General features: G+C 44.4%; 1 protein-coding gene across 7 annotated transcripts in view; it reads left to right on the top strand.

Annotated features, from left to right (window-relative positions):
• Positions 1–20,302, top strand: part of ST7L (suppression of tumorigenicity 7 like) — a 147,163-nt gene that overhangs the window by 121,676 nt on the left and 5,185 nt on the right. The window contains exon 16 of one of the 7 annotated variants that reach the window (XM_004473609.5): positions 871–1,005. The exons of the other annotated variants lie outside the window; for them this stretch is intronic. The gene's annotated coding sequence lies outside the window, so the exon portion shown is untranslated. Of the gene's footprint in view, positions 1–870; positions 1,006–20,302 lie in introns of those variants that run through there. 7 annotated transcript variants of the gene reach the window in all.

Below are 20,302 nucleotides of genomic sequence, written 5' to 3' on the forward strand. Positions count from 1 at the left end.
TGTGCGGGCCGCGCGCCCCGCCGCGGCCCCTGCGGGAAAGGCACGGCCGGCGGAGCCCGTCTCGCCGGGACCCCCGCGCCGCGGACCCGGACGCCCTCGGGGGGGGGGGGCGTGGCTCGGGGAGGTGGGCGTTCCCACGGGCCCCCCCCAGCCCCCAGCTGCTGCCGACTGGACCCGCCCCCGGCCCGGCGCCAGGTGGGGTTCCTCCGGGCAGAGATTCGCACGTTCTTGGACTCACCACCCTTTTATACTCTTGGAAGTTATCGAGACCCCAAAAAGCTTATGTTTATGTGAGTTATATCTATCCATATTAAAAAAAAAATTTTTTTTTAAACACGGGAGCCAACCGAAGGAGCTCCCAATGGCCAAAGCTGGAACGTTCTGCACAAAATAAAGTAGTATTGGATTATAGCCCAAAGTATAAAATAAATATCCATGAGTATATCCATATGAGGTACATAAATTATTGAACAAATAAGTAGGAGAGAAGAGGCAAATATCCCGAGGAGAAGAATTCCACATAATTTATGTAGATACTTGCCCTCAAGGACAGGCGACGTAACTCCCCACTCCGTTAAGTGCTGATCGCACAGTGGCTGGTTTCCAAGGAGTACAGTTTGGAAAGGGGGACGGAAGTTATAGGCTCCCCGTGGAGAAAACCGGCAGGCACGGCCTCCGCGGGCGCGCAAGGGCAGCGCCAACCGTGACGCGCCGTGTAATGTCACACATCCTTGGCGTGACGCGGGGAGAATGGTCCTTCCCCAGCCCCCAGCCCCCGCAAGCCCACACCCCTGTGAGAAGAATATCAGACAAACCCGAGAGGGGAGCATTCTAGGAAGTACCTGATCATTACTCCTCAAAACCGTCTAGGACGTGGAAAACAAGGAACGTCTGAGAAACCGCCACGGTCAAGAGTCTCAGGAGACGGGATGCCTCAGTGTCACGAGCTGTCCTGGAAGGGGGCCCGGCGGGGGGAGGGCGCAGGTTCAAGCGCAGGGAACCCGGACGAAGCGCGGGCTGCAGTGATTTAATGATGCATCAGCGTCGACCCGCTCGTTGTGACAAATGTTCCAGGCTAATGCCAGTGTTAATAATAGGGCGGCTGGGCGTGGAGTACATGGGAACTCTGTACTGTCTTTGCAGTTTTTCCTGTAAATCTACAGCTGTTCTAAAATTAAAGTTTATTACAAAATTTAAACGGGAGACTTTTAAAAATATTGATTTAAATTCGCCTAAAAATAGCAATAATAAACTCAATACTTGTTAACTTGGTAATACCATGTTTTGATGAAAAAATAAGTACAGTTTCCAGAAGAAAGAAAAAAATATTCAGTGAGAAGAGTGGCGTTTTTAAACATTTTTGCAAATACCTTTAAGGTCTGGCTCAGTAGCGGTATTCTCCTATCTGATTCTACAGTCAGCCTGTTGTGATGTTACCTGCCATGCAGCCTCTGGAAAATTCCACTGTGCGCTCATGAGAGAAGGAGGGTGAAAAGAGCAAATCACATCTTCCTATGACCATGAACCACATTGAGAACCGCCTCCTTAGCGACCTCATCCATTCCTGCAGGTCTAGATTCCCAAGTCCAAGTCCTGACTTTTGACATCTTTTCTGCGTTCTCTGACAACATCTTTCATCAAAACCTTTGCATTCCAGCTTACGTTGAGATGACCAGCTTCCCTCGGTCATAGCACTCTGTGGAATTCATGCAGGAGAGCAAGATGCTGTGCCTCCCACTGTGCAAAATTATTTAGCAGCGGAACAGTTGCTCCTTTCATTTTTCCGAAATATGCTCAGCAGCGTTAGAGCGCCTAGACTAGAAATGCGTGGTAAATGCTGGTTGGATCCCAAGAGACATGGGGGCTCTCTTTCTTCCTGCTGAAATCACCTTCCCACCTGTCCATGGCAGTCTGCGTTTCTACATTGCTGTGTTGTAAATGCAGTTTAGTAGTTTTGACATATACTTTGCTTTAGAAAAAGCATGGCTCTCATTGTCACAACTGGTAAACCCAATGTGGCCAAGGGCGAACCTTTAGGACAGCTTTCCTGACCTGAAATGCAGGTTGGGGGCATTCCGTTTCAGCAGAGATGTCCCTACAGAAAGCTGCTGACAAACCACAGGGGCTGCCGTTCTATCAGCCAACTAACCAATATTGTAGGTCAACCGTGGGCAAGTAGCCCTTGGAGCTGCAGTGTCCCAAAGTTTCCAGGCAACGCTGTGGCTCTCTGGGCCCTCTGGGATGCCTTTGTGCCACGTCTTTCATTATGATTACATCTTGCCCATTCTTTCCCAAAGTCTCTGCCATCTTCTTTTCCTTTTCCAGAGCACAACTCTCACCCAGTCCTCAGCCCCTGGTACCCGAGCTGTCAAAGGAGTGCTCCACTGGGCACGTGCTGCTCAGCCTGCAGCCAGACTCTTCTCCCCGTTTGTCCGCCTTTGTGATATTGCTCCCCCATTAAAAGCCTGCAGTGGCTTCCTTGCCTGAATGATGGAGGAGAAACTCCTCAGCCTGTCCAAGACCCGAGATGGCCAGCCTTCACTTGATTTCACAGCCTTGTTCATGACTGACTCTCCCCTTCTAGAACAGCCAGAAAGGGATTTATTCTGTGCTCTCACTCTGCTCTGTATTGGGATATATATGCTCAATATGCTCTGTATCCCAATATGCCTACTCAACTCTTAGGACATTTTATTTTAAATGATTTACTCTCTCATTTTTATTGTTTTCAATGCATTCATGTAGGGGGGAAAAAACTTCAGACATATACATGTAGTAAAAAATGAAAGTCCCTCTTACACCACATCCTTCATTCCACACTCCTGGTTAATGGTTTCCTTTCCTATGCACTTGCAGGTGCAAATTATATGTAACTGTTTTCATAGAAATGGGGTCAAACTATGCATATTATTCTGTGATTTGCACTTTCCCCTCAACAACAAATCAAGTTATTTTTCCATATTAGTCTTTGCAGCTGTCACATGCAGTATTCCAAGCTGTGGATGCCCATAATTTACTATTTGATTGATAAACAGCTAGGTTATGTCCAGATTCATGTATTACAATCAGTATTGCAGTAAGCATCCTTGAATGTGTATCTTGGAGCAACATGAGAGTATTTCTTCAGAAGTGAAACTGCTAGGTCATAGGGTCAGAGCTAGGGCTTCGAACTGAGATATATGTATATACATATATAACCAAAATGTCCTCTGAAAAAACTGTACCAATTTATACTTCTAACAATAAAAGATTAGTGCCCATTTCCCCACATCCTCACCAAAATTGGCTATGTCTTTTTTTAATCTGATGGTCACATGTTGGTATTTCATTGTCTTAATCTGATTACCAGGAGAATGCTTATTGGAAATTGGTAGTTCTGAGAATTGCCTTTGCCCATTCTGAATATCTTTTCAATATTGATTTATAAAAATTTCTTAACATAGTATGGGAAATAAGTCTTTGTTACATACATTGCAAATGGTTTTTTTCCTATTCTTTCACTTTTCTTTTGATTTTGCTTATGGAGATATATTTTATATTATAGATATGGATCTAATTTTTAAATTTTAATTTTCCTTTCTCTTCAAATCTTCCCAACTCTTTACATTTTTCCCTTAGTCTGGAATACATTTCCGATCTCTATCTAATTAGGTGAATCCTACACGTCTTTCGAAGTCCTGTTTCATGTAACCTTTCCTGACTAGCTCGAAATGTTTTCTGCCTCATCTGATGTTCTATCAAATTTATTTTTTCACCCATAAATTTACCTCCTATCATCATTTGCTTGATATTTTAACTTGACATTTTAACTGACATTTTAACTATGCTTTCTATGTTTATTTAGATAAGCGATGTTGGGAATCATTTGCACTTTTAAAAATCTGGGTTCTTCATTCGGCGTAATTGTTTTGAGAATCATTCATGTTGTTGCATAAATTGATAAGTCTTTTTTTTTAGCAGTGTTATGGAGATATATTCACCTTCCATGCAATATATCCAAAGTATACAATCAATGGCTTTTAACATAATCACAATGTTGTGCATTCATCACCACAAAAAATTTTAAAACAATTTCATTACTCCAAAAAGAAAAACTCTGCACTCCTTAGCCATCACCTCTCAGTCCCTCTATCCTTCCCTAGCCCTACATGACCACTACTCTAATTCCATCTTTAAAAATTAATTTATATTTATATTTTATATAAATGGAATCATACAATATGTAGTACTTTTTTTTTAAAGATTTATTTTATTTATTTCTCTCCCCTTCACCCCGCCCCGCCCCCAGTTGTCTGTTCTCTGTGTCCATTCGCTGTGTGTTCTTCTTTTTTTGTCCGCCTCTGTTGTTGTCAGTGGCATGGGAATCTGTTTCTTTTTGTTGCATTATCTTGTGTCAGCTCTCTGTGTGTGCTGTGCCATTCCTGGGCAGGCTGCACTTTCTTTCGCGCTGGGCGGCTCTCCTTACAGGGCACACTCCTTGCGCGTGGGGCTCCCCTACGCAGGGGACACCACTGCGTGGCAGGGCACTCCTTGCGCACATCAGCACTGCGCGTGGGCCAGCTCCACATGGGTCAAGGAGGCCCGGGGTTTGAACCGCGGACCTCCCATGTGGTAGACGGACGCCCTAACCACTGGGCCAAGTCCACCGCCCCATGTTACCTTTTCAGCTTTCCTTCTAGTAGTATACATGACTTCCCTTTTATCCACTCTCATACCCAAACAATAGTACTGCTAGTTACCAACACAATGTTGTGCTTTCACCATTTCTATTCATTTCCAAAGATTAACAAACAACTTTATCAATTTTATCAATTCTTCACAAGTTAATCCTCATCTTTCCATTCTCTAACCTATTTTTTTAATCTGGTCGTGTCATTGTCTTTTTGGTGCGTCCCTTTGCCGCGCGTGCCTTGCGGGGGCCTGTGTCTCTCCACGCGGGTCTGGGACACCTGTTTTCTTTTTTGACCAGGAGGCCCGGGTATTGATCCCAGGCCCTCCATATGGTAAAGGGAACTCGATCACTTGAGCCACAGCCACTTTCCTCTAACCTCATTCTCTTTTCTGGTGACCCATTTTGTAATTATTAACTCTATGAGTTTGTACAATATATTTAGTTCATAGTAGCACAATCATACAATATTTGTCCTTTTGTGTCTGGCTTGCTTCACTCAACATAATGTCCTCCAGTTTCACCTGTGTCGTCATGTGCCGCACAACTTCATTTCTTCTTATAGCTGTATAATATTCCATCGTGCGTATACACCACGGTTTGCTTATCCTTTCATCCATGATGGACACCTGGGTTATTTCCATCTTTTGGCAATTATGAATACCTCTACTGTGAACATCTGTGTGCGGATGTCTGTTTGTCACTGCTCTCAGTTCTTCTGGGTGGTATTCCAGGGTCACACGGCAACTCTATATTCAACTTCCCTAGGAACTGCCAAACAGGCTCCTCAGTGGCTGTACCATTCTGCATTCCCACCAACAGTGAATAAGTGCTCCTGTCTCCCCACATCCTCTCCAACTCTTGTAGTTTTGTCTTTTTAATAGTGAAATAATGTCTCATTGTAGCTTCTATTTACATTTCTCTAATGACTAGTGATGTTGAACATTTCTTCAGGTGTTTTTTTGCCATTTGCATCTCTTCGTTGAACAAATGTCTATTCAAGTCTTTTGCCCATTTTTTAATGAGGTCTTTTGTCTTTTTATTGTTGAGTCGTAGCATCTCTTTATATATTATGGATATTAAACCTTTATTGGATATGTGATTTCTAAATATTTTCTCGCATTGAGTTGGCTGCCCTTTCACCCTTTTGACAAAGTCCTTTGAGGTGCAGAAGTGTTTAATTTTGAGGCGGTCCCATTTGTCCATTTTTTCTTTTGTTGCTCATCCAAGAAATCACCACCTACCATAAGATCTTGATTATGTTTCCTTACATTTTCTTCTAGTAGTTTTATGCTCCTGGCATTTATATTGAGGTCTTTGATCCATTTTGAGTTGTTTCTTGCATAGGGAGTGAGATAGGGGTCCTCTTTCATTCTTTGGTTATGGATACCCAGTTCTCCCAGCACCATTTGTTGAAGAGACTGTTTTGTCCCGTTAGCATGGCTTTGGCCCCCTCTCAATTAGAGGTGGAGTGGGCATCACCACCCCAGGATCTTCAGGATTGGGGAATGAACAATGGACTAGAGTAGACTTCCTGTTATTCTCCTATAGACCTGCTATGCTTCTAGGAATGGAAGAACTTTTATCACTGATGTGGAGACAGAGGCCACTGGAGGTTTTGAGGGGAGGGAGAGGGAAAAGTAGGTGTAATATGGGGGCATTTTTGGGACTTGGGAATTGCCCTGAATGACATTGCGATGACAGATACAGGCCATTCTATTTCTTATCATAACTTAAAAAATTGTGTGGGACAGTATAAACTACAAGGTAAACTATAATCCATGCTTAGTGGAAATGCTCCAAAATGTGTTCATCAATTGTAACAAATGTACCACAGTAATGAAGGATATAGTTAATGTGGGAAAATATGTGAGGGCTAGAGAGCAGGGCATATGGGACTCCCCCATATTTTTAATATAATATTTATGTGATCTCAGTATGTTTTAAATATATATAGATATTATTTAAAAAAAAGAAACTCAAAAGAATAAATATGCATTAAGCTTGAACCACAACAAAACAAAAACAAACAAACAAAAAAACATGGCTTTGGTAGGTTTGTGGAAAACCAGTTGGCCATAGAGATGAGGGTTAATTTACAGACTCTCAATTCTATTCCACTGATCAAAGTGTCTGTCTTTATGCCAATACCATGCTGTTTTGACCAGTGCAGCATTGTTTTAAGGTCAGGCAGTAAAATTTCTGTCATATCATTCTTGTTTTTAGAATGCTTTTGGCTATTCGGATGCACTTTCCCTTCCAAATAATTTGGTAATTGCCTTTTTTATTTCTGTAAAGTAGGCTGTTGGAATTTTGATTGGTATTGCATTGAATCTAAACCTCAGTTTGGGTAGATTGACATCTTCATGATATTTAGTCTTCCAATCCATGAACATGGAATGTCTTTCAATTTGTTTAGGTCTTCGATTTAACATTGTTCTGTAGTTTTCTGAATATAGGTCCTGTACTTCTTTGGTTAAATTGATTCCCAGGTATCTGAATCTTTTACTTGCTATTGTAAATGGATTTCCCCCCTGATTTCCTCCTAGATTGTTCATTACTAGTGTACAGAAACATTACTGATTTTTGCATGTTGATCTTGCATCCTGCTCCTTTGCTGAGCTTGTTTATTAGTTCAAGTAGCTTTGTGGTAGACATTTCAGAATTTTCTAAAAAAGGATCATGTCATCCACAAATAGTGATTTTATTTGGATACTTTTTTCCTTGTCTGATTGCTTTAGCTAGAACTTCTAGCACAATATTGAATAACAGTGGTGACGGCGGGCATCTTTGTCTTGGTCCTGATCTTAGAGAGGAAGCTTTCAACCTTCCCCCATTGAGAATGATGCTGGTTGTGGTTTTTTCATATATGCCCTTTATTTAAAAAAAAAAAGATTTATTTTATTTTTTCATTCCTTCCCACCCCCTTGTTGTTTGCATTTGCCGTGCCTGTTTTTTTAAAGATTTATTTATTTATTTATTTATTTCTCTCCCTTCCCCCCACCCCCACCCTGGTTGTCTGTTCTCTGTGTCTATTTGCTGCGTCTTTTTTGTCCGCTTCTATTGTTGTCAGCGGCACGGGAATCTGTGTTTCTTTTTGTTGCGTCATCTTGTCAGTTCTCTGTGTGTGCAGCATCATTCCTGGGCAGGCTGCACTTTCTGTCGCGCTGGGCGGCTCTCCTTACAGGGTGCACTCCTTGCGTGTGGGGCTCCCCTACGCGGGGGACACCCCTGCGTGGCAGGGCACTCCCTGCGCGCATCAGCACTGCACGTGGGCCAGCTCCACACGGGTCAAGGAGGCCCGGGGTTTGAACCACGAACCCCCCATGTGGTAGACGGATGCCCTAACCACTGGACCAAGTCCGCCACCTGCTGTGTCTGTTGTGTGCTGTTTTTTTTTGTTTTGTTTTGTTTTTAGGAAGCACTGGGAACCAAACCCCATGACACCTCCCATTTGGGAGGGAGGTGTCCATTTGTTTGAGCCATGTCCGCTCCCTGCTTTGTTGTGTCTCTTGTCACGCTTGCCTCAGTGTGTCTCTTGTTGCGTCAGCTCGCCCATGTCAGCCCATTGCGTCAGCTCACTGTCTTTCTTGTCCTCTCAAGGAGGCACTGGGAAATGAACCTGGACCTCCCATGTAATAGGTGGGAAGTCAATCCCTTGAGCCATGTCCACTTCCCCATAGATATCCTTTATCACACTGAGGAATTTTCCTTCTATTCCTATCTTTCAAAGTGTTTTTTTTCAAGAAAGAATTAGACTTTGTCCAGTGCCTGTTCTGCATCAATCAAAATGATCATATGGTTTTTTACCTTCAATTTGTTAATGTGGTGTACTATGTTCACTGATTTTTTCTTATTTTGAACCACTCCTTTTTTTAAAAAGACATTTATTTATTCCCCGCCCCCCGCTCTGTTGTCTGCTCTCTGCGGCCATTCCCTGTGTGTTCTTCTGTCTCTGCTTCTATCCTCATCAGAGGCATCTGGAATCTTTGTCTTTCTTTGTTGTGTCATCTTGCTGTGTCAGCTCTCCGTGTGTGTGGCGCCATTCCTGGGCAGGCTGCACTTTCTTTCGCGCTGGGCAGCTCTCCTTACGGGGCACACTCCTTGCGCGTGGGGCTCCCCTACGCGGGGGACACCCCTGCATGGCAGGGCATTCCTTGCGCGCATCAGCACTGCGCATGGGCCAGCTCCACACGTGTCAAGGAGACCCGGGGTTTGAACCGCGGACCTCCCATGTGGTAGGCAGTTGCTCTATCCATTAAGCCAAGTCTGCTTCCCTGTTGAACCACGTGCATACCAGGAATAAAAACCCATTTGATCATGATGTATAATTCTTTTTATATGCTGATGGATTCGATTTGAAAGTATTTTGTTGAGAATTTTAGCATCTTTGATCATTAGTGAGTTGGTTTGTAATTTTCTTTTCTTGTAGTGTCTTTATCTGGCTTTGGCATTAGGGTGATGCTGGCTTCATAAAATGTGTTGGGTAATTTTCCCTTCTTTTCAGTTTTTTTTTTTGAAGAGTTTAAACAGGATTGGTATTAATTCTTCTTGAAATGTTTGGTAGAATTCACCTGTGAAGCCATCTGGTCCTGAACATCTCTTTGTTGGAAACTTTTTGATGATTCAATCTCTTTGCTTATGATTGTCTGTTGAGTTCATGTATTTCCTGTACAGCCAATGTAGATTGTTTGTATATTTCTAGGAATTTGTCCATTTCGTCCAGGTAGTCTAACTTGTTGCCACATGGTTTACTGTAATACCCTTTTGTGACCCTGTTTATTTCTGTGGGGTCAGTCACAATGCCCCTCTTCATTCCTGATTTTATTTATTTGCATCTTCTCTCTCTTTTTTCCTTTGTTTGTCTAGCTCAGGGTTTGTCAATTTTATCGATCTTCTCAAAGAACCAGCTTTTGGTTTTGTTGATTTTCTCTATTTTTGTTGTTGTTGCTCTCAGTTTCATTTATTTCTGCTCTAATCTTTATTATTTCTTTCCTTCTGCTTGCTTTGGGAGTGGTTTACTGTTTTGTTTTGTTTTTTCATTCTAGTTTCTCGAGTTGTTCAGTTAGATCTTTGACTTTAGCTCTTCTATTTTAATTTAGGTATTTAGGGCTATACATTTCCCTCTCAACACTGCCTTCACTGTATCCCATTAGTTTTGATAAGTTGTGTTCCTGTTTTCATCATCTCGATATATTTACTAATTTCACTCGCAATTTCTTCTTTAATCCACTGATTGTTTAAGCGTGTGTTGGTTAGCCTCCACTTTGTGAATTTTTCTCTTTCCTATCTAACACTGATTTCCAGTTTCATTCCACTATGATCTGAGAAAGTGCTTTGTAGAAATTCATTCTTTTTTTTATTTATTGAGACCTGCCTTGTGACCCAATATGTGATCTATCCTGGAGAATGATTCGTGAGTATAACCTGCTGATCTGAGATGCAAATATCTGTTAGGTCTAGCTTGTTTATTATATTGTTCAATTTCTCTGTTTCTTTTTGATCTTCTGTCTAGTTGTTCTATCTAATGATGTGAGTGGTGTGTTGAAGTCTCCAATGATTATTATAGAGATGTCTATTTCTCCCTTCAGTTTTGCTAGAGTTTGCCTCATGTATTTTGGGGCACCCTGGTTAGGTGCATAGATATTTATGACTGTTACTCCTTCTTGGTGAATTGTCCCTTTTATTAATATATAATGACCTTCTGTATTTTCTCATAAGTTTTTTTGCATTTAAAGTCCGTTTTGTCCAGTATTAGTATAGCTACCCCTGCTCTGTTTTGGTTACAGTTTGCATGGAGTATCTTTTTCCATCCTTTCACTTTCAGCCGATTTGTATCCCTGGGTCTAGGTGAGTCTCTTGGAGGCAGCAAATGGATGGCTCGTGTTTTTTATTCATTCTCTCAGCCTATATCTTTTGATTTGGGAGTTTAATTCATTCATATTCAATGATATTACTAATGCATTATTTACTTCCACCATTTTATTCTTTGGTTTTCATATGTCATATCCTACTTTTGTCTGTCTTTTTACTCTTTTGGTTATCCCTTCTGATATTCTTGCCTTCTACCCTCTCCTCCAAGCCTCTCTCTCCTTTTTCTTTTGGGCTGTAATGTCCCTTTAATACAGGGGTTCTTGACAAGGGGTCCGTGAGCTTGAATTGAAATTAAAAAACCACGAAAACACATCATTCTTGTGGGGACATGTTGGTGCAGGTGTGATATATTTATTAAATAGTGCAAGTATAGCGTGGACTTAGTGAGGGATCTGTGGTTCTCACCTGACTGACAAAGGGGTCTGCTTTAATACTTCCTGCAAAGGTGGATTCATTTTTATGAACTCTCTTATTTTCTATTTATTTGTGAATATTTTAAACTCACCTTCATATTTGAAGGACAATTTTGCTAGATAAAGAATTCTCAGGCGGGCGGCGGACTTGGCCCAGTGGTTAGGGCGTCCGTCTACCACATGGGAGGTCCGTGGTTCAAGCCCCGGGCCTCCTTGACCCGTGTGGAGCTGGCCCACGCGCAGTGCTGATGCATGCAAGGAGTGTCGTGCCACGCAAGGGTGTCCCCCGCGTAGGGGAGCCCCACGCGCAAGGAGTGCGCCCCGTAAGGAGAGCCGTCCAGCGGGAAAGAAAGTGCAGCCTGCCCAGGAATGGTGCTGCACACACGGAGAGCTGACACAGCAAGATGACACAACAAAAAGAAACACAGATTCCCGTGCCGCTGACAATAACAGAAGAGGACAAAGACGACGCAGCAAATAGACACAGAGAACAGACAACCGGGGTGGGGTGGGGTAAGGTGAGAGAGAGAAATAAATAAATAAATCTTTATTAAAAAAAAAGAATTCTCAGCTGGCAATTTTTCTCTTTCAGGATCCTAATTGTGTCATACCACTATCTTTTCGCCTTCAAGGTTTCTGATGAGAAATTCACACTAAGTCTTTCTGGGTGTCCCTTGTACATTATGGTTTGCCTCTCCCTTTGCTGCTCTCAGAATTTTCTCTTTCTCTTTGATGTTTGATATTCTGAGTAGTATGTGTCTTGGAGTAGGTCTATTTGGATTTATTCTGATTGGGATACGCTGCACTTCCTGGACATGTAAATTCATTTCTTTTGTGAAAGTTGGGAAATTTTCAGCCACTATTTTCTCAAATGCTCTTTCTGCTCCTTTCCCCTTTTCTTCTCCTTCTGAAACGCCCATGACATGTATGTTTTCATGCTTTGTGTTATCATTCAACTTCCTGAGCCCCTGCTCAATTTCCCCCCCTCCCATTCTTTTCTCTCACTGTTCTTCTGTTCAATTTCAGCTATTCTGTTTCCTGATTCACTTACTCTTTCTTCTGTCATTTTGAGTCTACTCTTGTATGACTTTAAGGTGTTTTTTATCTTACCTATTGTGTCTCATTCTCATGAGCTCTGTTATTTTTCGATTCATGTTTTAAAATTTTTCTTTGTGCTCACTCAGTGTCTTCTTGATGTCCTTTATCTCTATAGCCATATTGTCTTCAACTCATTAATTTGATTTTGGAAATTTGTATGAATCTCGTTGATTAGTTGTCTCAAATCCTGTGTGTCACCCAGGGGGTTGGCATATTCCTTTGTTTGGTCCATTTCTTTCATTTTCTTGGTATGTCTTTTGATTTTTTGCTGATGTCTAGTATCTGATTATGATGGTGAGTTTACTCTGATGCTCGATTTCTCTCGTTCATAGGAATTTAGTGGCAGGAAGCTGTATGTTACTGCCATTTTTTGATTGTAGGTTCAACCTGTTCTGGGCCTTTAGGATCCTCTCAAATCTGGGCCATGGACCCAGTAATGGTTTCAGACTCGCTTCCAAGGGTCTTGGGGAAAGAAAGGCTAGAGAAAGCCTCGCTTATTTACTTTTAATGTCCCCATATGCACTTCCTTGGTGTGCCAGCAGATGGCGCGCTTTGGCAGCCCTCTCGGTTCAAAACCTGGTTGGACTGTTTGGTGCAACTCTGAAGGCAACAGTGTGACAGAGGCTCCTGCCTGGAGGCTAGGAGCCCAGTAACTCAAACTTTCTCAGGTACTGTTGCTAGCAGCCCTCTTCCTTTTCCCTGGTCAGCAGGGAGGGTGATCTAGAGGGTCTCTTTAGTCCCCTGGTGGCTCCAGGCAGACAATTCCCGTTGTTTAAGTTAACCCATTATATGGTATTTGTTTTGGCAGCTGGGAAACTAAAACAGTCATGATGCATTATCGTTTTACACATTGCTGGATTTTTTGGGGATAAAATTTAGTTAAAATTTGTTTGCATCTTTGTTCATGAGAGATATTGATCTGGAACTTTCTTTTCTTGTCATGTTATTGCTTGGCCTTATGGAATAAGTTGGGAAGTATTCCAACGTCTTCCATAGTCTGGAAGAGTTTGTGTAGAATTGGTATGATTCTTTTTCTTCAATGTTTGTAGGATTCACCAGCAAAGCCATCTGGGCTGGAGTTGTCTTTGTGGGAAAGTTTTTAACTAAAATTTCAATCCTTTAATAGCTACGGGGTTGTTCAGACTCCCTCTTTCTTTGGGAAGTTTTAGTAGTTTGTGTCTGTGAATTTTTTTGCATAAAATTGTTTATAATATTCCCTTATTTTACTTTTAATATCTTTCATTCCTGATATTCATAATTTATGTTTTTTCTTTTTTATTTCTGATCAGTCTGGCTAGAGGCTTATCAGTTTTGTTGATCTCAAAGAACCAGATTTTAGTTTTATTGATTTTTCTCTTTTTCTTGTTTTCTATTTCATTGATTGCTACTCTGATTTTTATCACTTCCCTTTATTCTGCATATTTTAGGTTTAGTGTTCCTTTGCTTTTCCATGTAATTTTTAATTTTCTTTTTCTTCTTTCCTTTTTCATATAAGCATTTGGTGTTTTAAATTTCCCACTAAGTAGAGCCTTATTTGCATTCCAAAAATATTGGTATGTTTTATTTTTATTCACCTCAAAATCTTGTCTAACTTTCCCTTTCATTTATTCCTTGACCCATGTGTTATTTAGAAGAAATATTTTCCAAATATTTGCAGATTTTCCAGAGACCTCTCTATTACTGATTTTTAATTCCATCATAAAAGAATATGATTCATATGATTTAAATCCTCTTAAACTTATTGTGACATTTTAATGGCCCAGAATACGGTCTATTATGGTAACTGTTCTGTGTGCACCCCAAAAAATGTGTATTTTGGTGAGTTTGGTGAGGGTGTTCTGTAATAACTTATCCTATTTGGGTTCTTATATTTAAGGTGGATTTCTTGTAGGCAGCATGTATTTCGGTCTTGCTTTTTATACAATCTGACATTTGCTGCCTTTCATTAGATTGTTTAGATTATTTACACTTAAAGTGATTATTAATATGGTCAGATTTAAGTCAACAATCCTACTCTTTTCCTGTGTGTTTCATCTGTTCTTTACTCCTCTTTCCTTTTCTTTCTGTCTTGTTTTGGATTGAACACTTTTTATACTTCCATTTTAACTCCTTGTGGGCTAAAATTTTCTGGCAGTTGCTTTAGGGCTTTAGTGCACATCTGTACACAGTCTACTTTCATATGCTATTATACCACTGATTTATAGTATTATAGTCTTTTGAAGTATACCTCCTATTCTCCCTTCTTAGTCTTTGTGCTGTGGTTGTCATACACGTCACTACTACATATGTTATAAATCCCACAGTACTTTAAAAAAAAACCCACAATTGTATTTGCTTTTTTAAAAAAAGATTTTATTATTTAGTTTATTTATTTCTCCCCATCCCCCCTTGTTGTTTGCACTTGCTCTCTGCTCTCTGTTCGTCTTCTTTTTAGGAGGCAGCGGGAACCAAAACCAGAACCTTCCATGTGGGAGGGAGGCACCCAATCACTTGAGCCACCTCCACTCCCTGCTTGTTGTGTCTCTCAGTGTATTTCCTCACTGTGTCGCTTTTGCATCATCTCGCTGCGACATCTTGTTGCATCAGTTCGCCATGCCAGCCCATCACATCAGCTTGCTGTCTTGCTTATCTTCTTTAGGAGGCACTGGAAACCGAACCCAGGGCCTCCCATGTGAGTGGCAGGTGCCCAACTGCTTTAGCCACATCTGCTTCCCGTATTTGGTTTTCAATAACTTTAAATCCTTGATTCCTGGGTCATCTGGTGTACATGAGATAATAACTGTAAAAGTTATGGAAGCAGATGTGGCTCAAGGGAAGTCACTTGTTCAGACCCTGGTGCCTCCTAAAGAAGACAGCAAGCTGGCATAATAATGGGAAGGCACGCAAGCTGACACAAGAAGAGACACAAGAAGAAAACACATAATGAGAGACAGAACAAAGCAGGGAGCAGAGGTTCCTGGTGCCTCCTAAAGAAGACAGTGAGCTGACACAACAGGCAGGCATGGCGAGCTGACACAACAAGAGACACGGGGAGGAACAACAGTATAAGAGACACAATAAAGCAGGGAGCAGAGGTGGCACAAGTGATTATGCACCTCCTTCTAACATCAGAGGTCCCGGTTTCAGCTCCCAGTGCCTCCTAAAGAAACAAGGGACATGAACAGACACAGCCAGTGCAGCTAACAAGGGGGCGGGGAGTAATACATAAAATAAATCTTTAAAAAAAGAAAAGAAAAATCATCTTCTATACTTACCCACATAGTTACCATTTCCAGTGCTCATCATTCCAGATTTGCATCTGGTATCATTTTCCTTTTCCCTAAAGCTTTTTTTTTTTTTTTTTTTTTTTAACATTTTCTGTACTGTAGGTATGCTGATAATGAATTCTTGGAGCTTGTGCATATTTGAGAACAGTCTTTACTTTGCCTTTGTTTTTGAAATGTATTTTCCCTGGCCATAGAATCTAGGTCGACAGATTTATCCTCAGTACTCTTAAAGCTATTGTTTCACTCTCTTTAGGGTCACATCTTACCATTGAGAAGTCTGTTGTTATTCTTATCTTTTTACAACTATGTAATATTTATCCCCCTCTGATTGCTTTTAAGATTTTTCCCTTTGTCACTGTTTTTTTTTAAGAGGTTCTCCTATCTTTTTTTTAAAGATTTATTTATTTATTTTTATTTTTCTCCCCCCCCCCCCCAGTTGTCTGTTCTCTGTGTCTATTTGCTGCATGTTTTTCTTTGTTCGCTTCTGTTGTCAGCGGCACGGGAATCTGTGTTTCTTTTTGTTGCGTCATCTTGCTGTGTCAGCTCTCCGTGTATGTGGCACCATTCCTGGGCCGGCTGCACTTTCTTTTGCGCTGGGCGGCTCTCCTTACGGGGCACACTCCTTGCGCGTGGGGCTCCTCTACACGGGGGACACCCCTGCGTGGCAGGGCACTCCTCTCGTGCAGCAGCACTGCGCATGGGCCAGCTCCACACGGGTCAAGGAGGCCCGGGATTTGAACCGCGGACCTCCCATGTGGTAGACGGACGCCCTAACCACTGGGCCAAGTCTACTTTCCATTGTCACTGGTTTTAATCAATTTGTCTGTGATGATCTGTGATTTGGTTTCCTTCACGCTTCTTGTGCTTAGGGTCCATTGACATTTTTGTAGTGGGTCTGTAGTTTTCATCAAATCTGGCAAATTTTGGCCATATTTCTTCAGATATTTTCATTTGGGTCTCGAATTAAACCTGTCTTAAGTCACTTGAAGTTGTCCCAAAGTTCACCAATGCTGTGTTCATTTTTTTTCCTTAAATCTTTTTTTATTTTTTGTGGTTCATTTCAGACAATTTTTTGCTATTTCTTCAAGTTTAATAATAATTTACTCTGCAGAACCTAATCTGTTAGTATCTAGTATCTAATCTCAACCAATGTATTTTCCATCTCAGATATTGTGGTTTTTGTCTCTAGCGTTTTATTTGGGTCCTTTCTATACTTTCCATGGCCCCACTTAACATGCCCAATCTTTCTTCTATTTCCTTAAACATATACAGTTATAATAGATAGCTTTTCTATTATTTTTTAGTTTTAAAAATTGTAATCAATTTTATCGATACATATTAGCATACAATCTATCCCACATGTACAGTCAATGTTGTATTTGATATAATCACACAGTTGTGCATTCCTCAAGTCAACCACTATTAGTGTATTTTCATTATTCCAATATTAATAGTAAAAGTAAACAAAACCCAGACAAATAACTGTGCCGCTTAATATTCACCTCTCAATTATGGAGTATATTGTGGACATAAGATGAACTGGCTTTTTTTCCAAAGATTTATTTATTTATTTCTCCCCCACCCACCCACCCCCACCTATTTTTTTTTCTCTCACTGTCTGCTCTCTGTGTCCACTCACAGTGCGCTCTTCTGTGTGTGCTTGTCTTCTCTTTAGGCGGCACCAGGAACTGATCCTGGGACCTTCCAGAGTGGGAGAGAGGCGCTCAGTCTCTTGAGCCACCTCAGCTCCCTGGTCTGCTGCGTCTCCTATCGTCTCTCCTCTGTGTCTCTCTTTGTTGTGTCATCTTGCTGAACCAGCTCTCTGTGTGGGCCAGCATTCCATGTGGGCCAGTGCTCCGCTCGGGCTAGCTCTCTGCACGGGCCAGCTCTCCTTCACCAGGAGGCCCTAATCGAACCCTTGACCTCTCATATGGTAGACAGGAGCCTACTCACTTGAGCCACATCCGCCTCCCAGATGAATTATTTTGACTAGGCAAGGGTGAGAAATTATTTGTCCACTTACAATTTTACACTGGAAGAGTTTTCCACAGTTCAGGTTCTGGCTTCATATAGCTAAAACTTTGTTTCTCCTTCACTCCTCACATCGCTCCCAGTGCCAGGTGCTGCAGGATGTGTTCATAGTAAGACAAACGTTGACGCTGCTCCTGTCCTTGTGCCAAGCGAGGCAGCACACTGACAGGTAGGAGTATTCCTGGAAGTCTTTCCAGGAATGGCTAGCAAAAAAAATCCAAGTATAGATGGATGTGACTGTAAACCACATAAATACATTTCATTCAAAAAATAGTCCCTGGCTCGACTTACCCTTGGCTGAATTCCAAAAATGCTTGTGGGGAAGTGGATCTGGCTCAAGCAGTTGGGCGCCTGCCTACCATGGGTGGGGGTGTCTCGGGTTTGGCTCCTGGGGCCTCCTAAAGAAGATGAGCAAGACAGAGAGCTGACGTGACAAGATGATGTGGTGAGATGATGCAACAAGATGACTTGGCAAGATGACACAACGAAGAGACACAGGGAGGAAATACAATGAGAGACACAACAAGCAGGGAGTGTAGGTGGCCCACATGGGAGGTCCAGGGTTTGGCTCCCAGTGCCTCCCAAAAAGAAGACGACCGGAGAGCAGACAGTACGAGTGCAAACAATGAGGGGGATGAGGAGAAAGAAAGAAAGAAAAATAAATATTAAAAAAAAAAAAAGCCTGTGGCCACTACTCCAAGGCCACCCAACTTGGGAGCAGGTATGATATAGGGGAAAATGGACTGAAAAGAGAGAGCAGCCTTAATTGATTGCAGTCAAGATACCTTAATTTTGTGAGTTTCATAAAAATGTAGGACCACGTGAACACGTTACCTGGGCCTGTCCAGGGCTCAGAAGGCGCTGTGTCAGTAAGGAGCTGTGACTTTTAAGCTCAGTTAGTTTCATGGTGAATTTGCCTCTACTCACGCGCCTCCTCTCCTCAGCTTCCAAGAGGCCCGCGAGCTTTCCCGGGGCAGACCATGCCCCTTTCTCTCGGGTTGCAGCTTAGTTTCCCGCCTCACACTCCCTCTCACACAGGTCTCACCAGAAGCACCAGGTCCTTTGGCAGGTTGGTGCTTTGCATCTGCCGTTCCCATTGCCTGGAATTCCCTCCCTCTCTTCTTCACCTGGGAGCATCTACCCCTCCTTCGAGACCAGGACAGGGGTCTCTTTCTGAGACCCTCCCTGATTCCACCGGGGATTAGTTGTGCACCGGAGCGCATTCCTGTTTGTGTCATAGTCCAGCTGTACCCTCCTTCATGTCGGTCACCAGCATCTAAAGCCTCTGGGGGACTGTCACGCACTTGTTTCTCTCTGTGCCTGGCACAGCTCTTGCCTTGGTGTTTGAAAGAAAGAAATCTTGTTTTTCTCCCACGCCTAGTACTGGCTGCTCCTGCTTACTTCCTTGACTCATTAAGTTTTGCTTTTGTTTTTTTAAACAGCATCTATAGGACACGTTGAAGCGTAAGTGATTGGATGAAAAAATGAATAAATATTTGTTTAACAAATATTTACTGAGAACCTACTATATGTCAGTCACTGTTCTAGGAGCTGCATAATATTGAAAACTATCGCTTGTTGAGCGCATGTCAGCGCCTAGTTTTTAAGCCTGTCGTTTGCCCCTTTGAGGCTCACAGTCACACGGCACAGTTTCTGCCCTTCTCTCCCCTTCCTCTGTTATTCTGAATATTGGATTTCTCCCATTTTCCCGTTACTCCCTTGAGGCTTAGCCAGCGAGCGCGGCTGAGCGGGGCCGCCGAGGCCCTCCCTGCCGGGCGGGGGTCGCTCCCGAGGCCGGCGGTCCCCCCGGGTGGGCGGCGCGCGGCCGGCCCGGGGGTCCCGGCGTCGGAGGCAGCAGGGGGCGCCCGCAGCCCGGCTTCCCGCCCTGAGCGCAGCGCCGGCCTGCCCAGGCCGGCAGCCCCCGGGCCTGGTTCTCCCGCAGCCGTGCGCGGGGGCCCCGCCTGCGCCTCCCGGCGTTCAGGGGAGGCCGGCGCCCGCGCGCCTCGCCTCCCGCCCGCCCTTCCTCGGCGTCCCCGCGGACACGGGGCGTGCGGGGCCCCCTCGGCACAGCCTGCTCCCTTCCGGGCTCCACACCCCCGCCCTCCTCAAGCCCCGGGGCCCCGCCGCGCTCCCCCGCGGACCTCGTAGGCAGGGGGGCCCCACCACCCAGCGGGGGCTCCCGCCACAGCCCGCCCTGACGTGTCGCCGCCGCGACACGCGCGCCCCCCCAGGGTAGACGCCAGCCCCGCGCCTGTCCCGCGCCGGGGGCGCGCGGCGGGAGCGCAGGGCAGGCCCGGGCAGGGCGCGGCGCCACGCGGACCAGCGCCCGCAGCAGCTGCGGGGCCGCGCGGGGGCCGCGAGCCGGGCTCCAGTCGTGCACCCCTTCTCGTTTCTGTCCCCTCCGGAGTTTGTATCCGGCTCGGGCTGCAAAATCCGCGAAGGGGAAGACAAGGAGTGTGGGCGCGGGGTGGGGTGAAGCGGGAGGCCCGGGCAGGGCGCGGAGCTCTCCCCTCGCGCGAAGGAGGCCTGCGGCGAGGGGAGGGAGATGCCTTGTCTGCGCTGGCGCAGGGCGGGCCCTGCATGGAGCGCTGCGTCGCCCCGCGCGCTCCCGCCTCGGGAGAGGGAGGGCACGCTGGGGTGAAGAAGGGGCCAGTGCGCGCCCTGCCGCCGCCCCAAGCCGCCTCCCACCCTGGGGCCCTTCGGCTCAGGGTCTTCCGAGGACACGCCGCTCCGAGGCACGAACAGTCCTGGAGGCTCTGACTCGGGGCCCGCCGGGCCGGGGCGGGAAGGGAGGCTCGGACGGGGAGGGAGCCGCGCGTCTGCGGTGGGCGAGGGAGGACGCGTGTCCCCTCCAGGGCCCTCGGCTGCCCTCCTCGCCGGGCGAGGGTGGCGAGTCAGGCTCGCGGGCGCGGGGGGAAAGATGCTCGTGGCGGCGGCTTCTTGAAGAGCGA

The sequence above is a fragment of the Dasypus novemcinctus genome, chromosome 9 (genome assembly GCF_030445035.2).
Source record: "Dasypus novemcinctus isolate mDasNov1 chromosome 9, mDasNov1.1.hap2, whole genome shotgun sequence".
Lineage (NCBI taxonomy): Eukaryota > Metazoa > Chordata > Mammalia > Cingulata > Dasypodidae > Dasypus > Dasypus novemcinctus.